Genomic DNA, 7,138 nt, shown 5'->3' on the forward strand with positions numbered 1-7,138 from the left:
TTAGCCTGAGGGGGTGCTCATAATAGCAGTATTGTTAGAGCTGCTTTTCATTTAAAATCATTCTGTTAGAGATGCTTTCACACACAGGATCCTGTAATTTTCCTAGTAGTGTGCTGGGTGTAAACTCCTTGCTAAGCTGATAGATGTCTTTTTCTATAAAGTCAATTACTGTAGAAAATCCACTAATACAAAGGGCATAATGCAATTATTTGGAATTGATTTCTTATAAGCTTATGAATAGACATTTGGGCAAGTTTAAGTTTGCTGAGAGAGTTTATAATAATAGCTGTCACATTTTGCATTAGCTTTCATCCCAGGGGATTTCAAAGCACTTTACAAATCCTGAACTCGCATCTCTAAAGAGGAAGCATGGCCCAATGCCCACTTGCCTTTTTCTTGGGAAATCTGTATTCGCTTCCCCCTTTCACCACAGCCTTCTGGAACAATCCTTCACAAGTCTTCAAACTATGGCTACAAAATGAGCAAAAATGCATGCTCCTTCTGCAGGGTAGTGGGAGGAGAGGCACCGTAGTGACTAGCAGGGGTAAGAAGGTGCAAAACGATGTGGAATAAGTCCATTTAGACCAAGATCAGCTTTTAGGATGAGAGTCAATTGCCCTGACTTACTCTTCTTGAAGTCAGATGCTGATTCAGCTGGTTACCTTGGCTGAAGCCCTTTGATAAAACAATTGGGATGCCAGAGGAGAGGATCAATCCTATTTGCACACCTAAAGGAGAGAGGTGTTCCACTGCCAATGGGGCAGTGGGATCTGGGGGGAGGGTGTGGGCGGGTACTTCTCTCCATGGACTTTAAATGAACCTTATGAGTGAAGAACAGTGGATTTAGACTTGCAACTTTTCACGATCTAAAGCTAAAGGACTCCTCCCCAATATGCCATGGAAGTCCCAGCAGTTCATTCAGAGTTATGGGCACTTTGGTTTTTAGTAGTAAAAGGCAAGTGGTGATGATAATAGTAACAACACTGATGATAATGATCCGTGAATGTTTTCAGGAGATGTAGGCACCTGCCAGAGAGCCAGGGAAGAAAGAAACAAAAGGATGACAGCCAAGTAAGAACCACGGTTCAGTGGCACTGATGGCTAAAAATATAGCTTAAAAAATGGTTCTTTAATGGCTCTTGGTGCATTTATAAGAAACTTTATGTGATCACTTCGTAAAGCTCTGGAGTTATCCAAAGACAGAGCCTTCACAGGGAAATAGGGATGATGTCCTGTAAGCGGCTTTAATGAATTTGTCAGTGTTATTACTGGCCTTTCCTGGCCAATGCAACCTATAGCTAGGAGACATTTCATTAAAAATCTAAATAAAGCTGAGGATCTGAAGTAAAATTGAGGCATGTATTCCCCATACAACAAATATATTCTGCATGTCTGTAACGAACAAGAGTCATGTTTTTCTTTATTTTTTCCTCTGACTAAGATGAGTTTCATGTAAGTATGCAGACCAGGAAAAGCAGCATCAGCATAGACAGCACTGTGACAAAATAAATCCATTTTTCATCTAGCATCCCCCAGATTTGTCATCCTGGTCTAGTCTTTTTGGTTTTAATCTTTTTTTTTTTTTTTTTTTTTTTCCAATGTTGCAAAACACATAAAATAAACCTAACCCTTAATTCATATTTTCGTCAGTACATACCATTTGAAGAATAGTTTTCACATTCTAAGTAGTCCAGATAATAATTAGTAGACTAGAAAATTGCACCATCAAGCTTGCCACTTTGTAAGAATGAGGTTGTACTACTTTAATATTTTTAAACTTTCAAATTGTTTCAGACATATGTGGATTTTATAATATTTACTGTGCAGCACCTCAGAAGCCAGACTCATGAAGGGCCAAGCTTAACTGAAGTAATTGTAATCATGCCACTGTTTTTAAAAGGAGCTGAAAAAATAGGCATTTTAAAGAAATATTGACAGATTCAACAGATTCTATGATGGGAACTGGGAAATTGCTCAATTAAAGCATGTGTGTATTACAACATTAGGCAATTATTAAATTAACAGATGGCAGAGAATTCTCAGAGCTCTGAAAATGGATCCTAGCAGAGTGCAAGTGATAAAGGGAAAGTCATATGATAATGCACACATGAATCTGAATACCCCCTCAGTCACTGGCACGTGGGAATTCAGGGAATTAAACTGATGCCCTAACCTCACAATAGTAATAACAGAGTAACTCGCATGGTGATGAAAAATCTGTGTGTCTCCCCCACTCCCCCAGCTGAGAGCAAATTGGTCTCCAAAAGGTGATTTTCCTTGTTCCCCAACAAGCAGCAAATCTGCTAGAGGAAAAATTATGGGGGAAGACAGGGGAACTGAAGGCGACCAACTCATGAAATAAGATAATATACCATCTCTTTGCCCACGATCTCAGGGGCTGGGAATGCTCACCTGAGGCACAGGAAAGCCCAGGTCCACCTCCTGCCTGTCTTGGAGGGATTCTGGTTGCATTCTGCACCTCCTGTTTGGGTCGCAGTCTGGACTGTTCCCCTCGCTTAAGGGATTAAACTTCACTGGAGCAAAGACTGTATAATGCTGGTGAACCATCACATCCTCCATATGGCTCTTGAAATCTGCTAAGCAGCACAATGTCCCTGGTGAGAGTAGGTGGGTTAAAATCTCCTGGGAAGGGGTGGTTGGAAGAGCCCTGTGACAAGTGAGACAAAGTCCCTGTCCCTGGTCTGGATGTGGAAAAGACTGAGTATGATTTTAACCCTCGGATGAGCCCTGTCACCTCCAGGAAGGGGGCTCTTTACTCTTTGCCACTGGCATTTTTCTCAGCTGCAAGGATTTTTTGGGTCTTTATTAAATACAAGAGCAAAAGCTTGAGAAAGGCTCATTATCCTGGAGGTAAGAACAGTCGCTTGGGAAGTAAGTTTGCTTCGGGGAACAGTTAATTGTTTATACAAAGCTTCACAGTGTTGAAAAAGTAAGATTTACCACGCAGGCATCCAGGCTGTCTCCTTGGACTGCCAGTGGTCAGAGCACTTTCCTGGGCAGATGACTGATCCCTTAAATCCCCTCAAGCAGAAAGAAAATTCAGATGACACCAACTTCTTGAGTAGCTTGTAACCCCAGGCCTCCATTTTTGGTATGAAAAGTTTTGTATTAAATGGAAAACTGTGCATCAAATCACATGGAGTGTTTAAGATTTGCATTTTGTGGAAGATGGAGAGTGCAGTGTCGCTTCAGCTCTCTAAAGCTCAACAGTATTTTGAAAAAGTTTTGCTTTAGCTGTCACATGAAAAAATAAATTAATCATTCACACCATTTTAACAATTATCCCCTTTTCAGATTTAATTTATCAAAATTAGAACCCTGGAGTTAAAGCAAATCCAGGATAGCTGTTTCATTGTTCTGGACCTCTTAGTATCTAATAATTTCCAACACTATAAAATTCAAATGAAATTTCTAATTTTTGAAACTTTTTTTCCATTGCTGGCAAAGTCTGGTCTGCACACAGAGCACCCCTGGATGACAACAGGGAACATGTCATTTACCTACAGTAATCATAGATTTTGTATCCACAATCTGATGGTCATCAAATATCTCAAAAGTAGACTGTAAAGAAAGGTTAACTTTCAGAAGGATTTCACACAGGTAACAGTAAGAATTTAGATGCACAGGAATCTGCCGCTTGACATCAGGAAAAGCTGATCTGGAGCATATCAGAAACTATCAGAGAAAGAAAACTCTTTAACACCATTGTTGATAATAGAGCACACCCAAGAAAATAAATAAATGTTGAACTTAGATCTTCTGATTTAAAGACAAGCCACAGCTTGCCTTAAAATTCAGAACTGCTTCACTCTCTGAGAGAGGAACTGGGGATATATTATCTGTGGAGAACTATGTGGAAAACAAAGACAGTTTGGAGACATAGGAGCCAAAGTCCTGCTTTCATCAGTGACACAAACTCAGACATGCCAACGGCCAGATTCTCAAAGGTATTTTGGGGTTTAGAGATGCAGATAGACTCAGATTAGTCAGATGCATAGTAGTCAGGGAAAATGATCTTTTTTTTAATCCAGATATAATAGGTCTGAAAGAGTACAGGTGCAGATCAGAGATTTCTACCTGTGATCTGAGAGCTGTGGGTAGGGGAGAGCACGTGGCAGGAGTTCAAAGGAGTCTGTAAGAAGGGACTTAGAAAATTGCTTTCATCCACCCTGTAGCACAATCCACAGAACTTACTTCCAAAGTGTTTACATCTCTATCCAAAGCAAAAGCAGAATCCACAGGTTGAAGATGTTTGAAAACTTCTGGTCCAGTACATTTGGAAGACTAATATTACAGCAAGAAGGGCAAAACAACCATAATGATTCTACTCTCCAAAGAAATCATTTATGCTTACAGAGAAAGTAAAAATTGAATTGGGCATTATGAAAAATTCTCTGTGTAGCTGCAACTATAACCTAGATAATTCATTTAGGCTAAATATATGGTTGTAATTGAAAATCCAAATAAGGTATGCATATGCATTGATCCATATGATTTAAATCAAGCTATAAAACATCAACATTATCCAGCAAAAGCTGCTGAAGAAATGGCAGCCAAGCAGAATATGAAATTCCAGGGAGACCATTGCACTGGCTGGGAGGAGGACTTAATTGATTTTGACAAAGAAACCTATTTGCTGTTTAATTGATTCCTACTCTAAATTCACAGCACTTTCAGACTTAGAAGATAGAAGCAGCAGAATAGTGATTACCCATACCAAATTACAGCTGGCTGGGTCCAGAATACTTCAGGTCATGGTTATTCTCTATTTACTGAATTACTACTGTAGATTTTCAGAGAAATACTAAAATCTACTCATAAAAGCACACAGATCTCTCAAAGAGTTACAAGATGGTTGAAACAGCTATCCAGATCACCAGAAAGACCTCAGGGGAAGCAGCGAAGATCCTCCTTTTTTTCCAAAAGTATTCACGCTCTTCTACACCTCCTTTAGGTTAGTGGGAGCTGTATTTGTTGGGTTGCAGGGAAAGAGGGGGTTACAAATTGTGTTGGTGCTGCAAAGTTGACTTGGGAAATCCTGTGAAAGCAGTGGATGACCCTTCTCAGCTTGGATAGATGTCTGTGCCACCCTTCTCTGGGAGCTACCACCACCAGACTGACTTCCAGTCCATCTTCTCTGCTTCTAGAAAAGGCTCAGCAGTCTCATGAGTCCCAGGGGTGGCACCACATCTGGGTGCAGCTGTGTGACCCGAAGTTATGCTGTAGCCTACAGGCTTGTTGTGTTTAGCACGTCTCTGGTGACTTCCAAGGGACTTCACAGGCATCACTAAGCCTTTATCTTCATGTCAGGGAGAGGACGGGAATGATTTTCTTCCCATCCTAAAACATAGAAGCAAACTCTGCAAGTCAGGCACTCCTTCATGCAGGTGTGCTTTTAGACTGCTGTGGATCTGCACAACAAAGTCAGTGGAAATAGGAAAAGGACCTCAGAAATTCTTTGAGTGGGGAAAGTCACCGAGCCACCCATGTGCTACTGCAGGCATTTAGGTAGCAACACCCCGGTGTGACCTGGAAGTTGCTGCCCCACAACCACTCTCTACCAAGATCACAGTGAATGCACAGACCGGCACTGGCTGCTGCAGACCTGCCAGCGCAGCTCACACAGCCCCTTTCAGGATGGCTCATTCGCAGGGGTTGTGCTAACTCCAGGAGCAATAGGGATGGTTGATTCATCCTCCTGAACCCAGCACTGGAAGCACAAATGAGTGCCCACAAGGCATCATCTCACTGTTGTTTAAGCCTCTGTTTCCCCAGTGCCTCCCTAACAATGACCGATGGACTCATGGCAAAGATTTTTCAATTTGAAAAATCCATTCTCATTTCAGAAATCATCTTCCTCTGAGCTCATCCATTTGTCATATGTTGCAAGGCAGAGCTAGGGCTGCAGTCGGCACTGCCAGCACACTCCAATAGGGAAGAAAAGGTCTGTGAAAAGCTAGGATAGGAAGTATGGCATTTACATCCCAGAGAAGGAAGAATAAATCATTGGCTTTGTTTCAAAATAATTAAAGATAGGATGCTTGAAAGTGTAAAGAGACAGGTTGAACCTAAGAGAATATTATCACAATTATCAATACTATAGGGCAAGTCTTATTCTTTGTGGGTTTAGACATTTCTTCCACATTTCATGCTGAAAGGCATCTTGCATGGAGGTCACTTGGGAGTGGAGGCACACGGCTGAGTGTTGAACAGACAGCACATGAAGATGTCCAGATGCTTGGTCATCCTTGCAGATGCTGCAGAGACAGAAATGTCACAGAGTATAACAACTTGAAGATCCGACCTCAAATACCTGTCCAGAGGTGGAGCTTTTCCAGAAGTCAGAAAATTTTTCTGTAACCCCTGGGAAACACTAAAACCTCCACCAGTTCTGAGGACATGGACGACAAATTATAAATATCCAGATTGCCCTTTTGCAAGATCTCCCTTAATTAAAAGCAGGATGCTGAGAAATCACTTATCCTCATCACAGCTGTGGCCTGAGGGATGACATTAGGTGGCTAAATGCTTTAGTGCATCCTTTCAGGAAGACGTTCACAGCCCTGGAGGCTCCCCTTGAATTGTTTTTCCCCACAGATGAGACTGCAGTGGGCACCTAACTAAAAAGGGAGCCTGTGATCTGTTATAAGCAGAGAAGCAGCCTGAGAAGTTCCTTCCTACTTCCAACAGATCAAATTCCTAAATCAAACATCTGCAATCAAATGAAAATGACCAAACACAGCTTTTCTGTAAGCTTCACCAAGGTGCATTTCCAGCAGCATTCTTCACAAATTTCAGAGAAAGCAGGATGAAAAACATGAAGTTGTTAGAACTCTTCTCTTACACAAATACTGACCTCTGGATGTCATTGTAAGAGTTTCCCAATGAAAGGAGCTCAGAGAAATCCAGCTACATGAGCAGGGATAACCAGAGACATTGCGGTGTTGGGGCAGGGTAGGATGTTGCAGTGCCTGCCCAAATCCATCAAACAGAGGAGCTACATGGGGGACCAGATAACACCAGTTAGGACACCTAACACCAAGAACTAGCTTGTGAGCAGTGTATTGTACCCAAAATGAGATGTACAGGGAAAAATATAGAAAACACCTGCACCGTG

Source organism: Tyto alba, unplaced genomic scaffold (genome assembly GCF_018691265.1).
Source record: "Tyto alba isolate M040663 unplaced genomic scaffold, T.alba_DEE_v4.0 Super-Scaffold_33, whole genome shotgun sequence".
In the NCBI taxonomy this organism is placed as follows: Eukaryota; Metazoa; Chordata; class Aves; order Strigiformes; family Tytonidae; genus Tyto; species Tyto alba.